Below are 2,500 nucleotides of genomic sequence, written 5' to 3' on the forward strand. Positions count from 1 at the left end.
GACGGTCTGGGGGCGGATCGCAAAGATTCTCAACAACACATATACTGTACAGTGCTGTTTTCAGCTGGTCACGTCCAAACACAGATATACGGTTTAGTGCTGTTTTCAGCTGGTCACGTCCAAACACAGATATACGGTTTAGTGCTGTTTTCAGATGGTCACGTCTAAACACAGATATACGGTACAGTGCTGTTTTCAGCCACGTCCAAACACTATCTGATTCACGACACAGTTTTACTTCAGATTTCTGTTTCACAAATCTTTAGATTTCTATTTTCAGAATGTGCAGTAATGAACATTTTTCCCACAGTAAAAGAGAGAGTGTTGTTTGCTGTCTGAGTTCTGGAGAAAGAATGAAGTGTTTGAAGTGTTGGCTAATTCAAAGGGATTTCTGCCTTCCTGTGATCCAAGCTCTGAAGGATGTCCACAGACTGCATATTAAACAGTGCGACGCTTATTAGCTTATTAGCAAAGATTGTGATCATGTTATGAGTGTTTGCGTGTTGATGAGTAAATCTACAATGTGTGTGTGTGTGTGTGTGTGTGTGTGTGTGTGCACGCATGTGTGTATCTTAGGGGTGGGCACAGGAGTGAGAATGATGTTGCAATATCAAGAGACATTACTTCTTCAGAAAAGCTCTCATGCTTTTTCTGAATGACTCTGTGTGTGTGTATGTGTGTGTGTGTGTGTGTGTGCGAGGGTGTGAGAGTGAGAGAGTGTGTGTGTGTGTGTGTGTGAGAATGACAGAGTGTGTGTGTGTGTGTGCCCTCCCCAGCGGAATCACTGAGGCGTTGGTCGTTGAGTACCACAGTGTGATATTTAATGTCGTTTGGAGGAGATTGATGTCAATCAGTGTCATCTGGCATTGGAACGGCTGTCATCCACAAGCTCTTTCGCCCGTCAGCTCACATCTGCGCTCTGAGCTGTGCCACGACAGGTAGATTACACACACACACACACACACACACACACACACACACACACACACACACACACACACTCACACACACGCACACTGCTGAGAGGGGAGAGGGGAGAGAGAGAGAGAGAGAGAGAGAGAGAGAGAGGAAAAAGAGCGAGAAAAAGAGCAGGTAGTTTGAATGAAACTGCAAGATAGGTGGGGAGGACAGAGGAGAGAGAGGGAGAGAGGGATGGAGGGAGAGAGGGATGGAGAGGTAGATATCGGAGCAGGAAAATGGAATCAAATCCATCAGTGCCACAAGATCTCTCATTCTCCACATGTCCCTGGGCATATTTTCACCCTCAACACATTTGATCCTCTCTCTCTCTCCTTCTCTCTCGCTCTCCCTCTCTCTTTCTCCCTCTCTCTGTCAGTTTGTATCTTCTCTGCGTCTCCTTTCTCTCTCCTTCTGGCTCTCACCTTTCTTTTTTTCTGCCTTTCTCTCTCACCTCCTCTCTCTCTCTCTTTCTCCTTTTTCTGTCGTTCTCTCTCTCCTCCTCTCTCTCTCTCACCTCCTTCTTTCTCTTTTTTCTGCCTTTCTCTCTCACCTCCTCCTCTCTCTCTCTCTTTCTCCTTGTTCTGTCGTTCTCTCTCTCCTCCTCCTCTCTCTCTTTCACCTCCTCCTCCTCTCTCTCTCTCTCCTCCTCCTCTCTCTCTCTTTCTCCTTGTTCTGTCGTTCTCTATCTCCTCCTCTCTCTCTCTCTCCTTGTTCTGTCGTTCTCTCTGAAGCATCTTGCTCTTGACCTACTTCTTTCAATCCAGTTTAAGAGGCAGCCTGCTGCCTGTTTGCCTTTCTGACACTCTGTCTGCCTTTGCGCGCATGTCTCTGTGTGTGTGTGTGTGTGTGTGTGTGTGTGTGTGAGAGAGAGAGAGATACACCTGAATCCACTGAAGCAAACCTGAGTGATGCTCCCCCATTATACCGTAATTTGGAATTTGTAACGTTTAACTCCTGAGGACACAGATTTTCAAACACGCAAAAATTACACATATTTCCTCACTTTCCTGAAAAACAGACCTTTCTTGCCAGAAGACCATAAGCGCCCTGCCACGAGTGAACATTTAGATGTACCGCAAAGTGGTACAAAATATGACCGCCGCTCAGCCCTGCATATTCTCTCCACAAAAATAAATAACGCTTGTCAATTTGTCTCCATCCCCTACTCTTGCAACTTGTGTGTGTAAATGAGTGTGTGCACCGTGTGTGTTTGACGCCAGGGAGAGGTCATACTTATGTACTCTCATCCTCTGGTAATACTATTGATTGATGTAGAATTAAGTGCTACCTAAGGTCTACTCTGCATTCTAACAAACACACACACACACACTCAGGTCACACAATGGTCAGTGATTATCATTGTGTGTAGAACTGTGTCTACGGACATGATGATAATAGATCCAGTTTATTGAAAGACGATTGCAATATATGTGTGTGTGTGTGTGTGTGTGTGTGTGTGTGTGTGTGTGTGTGTGTGTGTGTGTGTGTATTCACACACTACAATGTTATCTCCCCCGTGCATAACCCTGACCACTGATGG

At 45.6% G+C, this 2,500-nt stretch overlaps 1 protein-coding gene across 1 annotated transcript in view; it reads right to left on the bottom strand.

Annotated features, from left to right (window-relative positions):
- dlgap3 (discs, large (Drosophila) homolog-associated protein 3) overlaps positions 1-2,500 on the bottom strand; it is a 205,072-nt gene that overhangs the window by 29,817 nt on the left and 172,755 nt on the right.

The sequence above is a fragment of the Alosa alosa genome, chromosome 20 (genome assembly GCF_017589495.1).
Source record: "Alosa alosa isolate M-15738 ecotype Scorff River chromosome 20, AALO_Geno_1.1, whole genome shotgun sequence".
Taxonomy (NCBI): Eukaryota; Metazoa; Chordata; class Actinopteri; order Clupeiformes; family Clupeidae; genus Alosa; species Alosa alosa.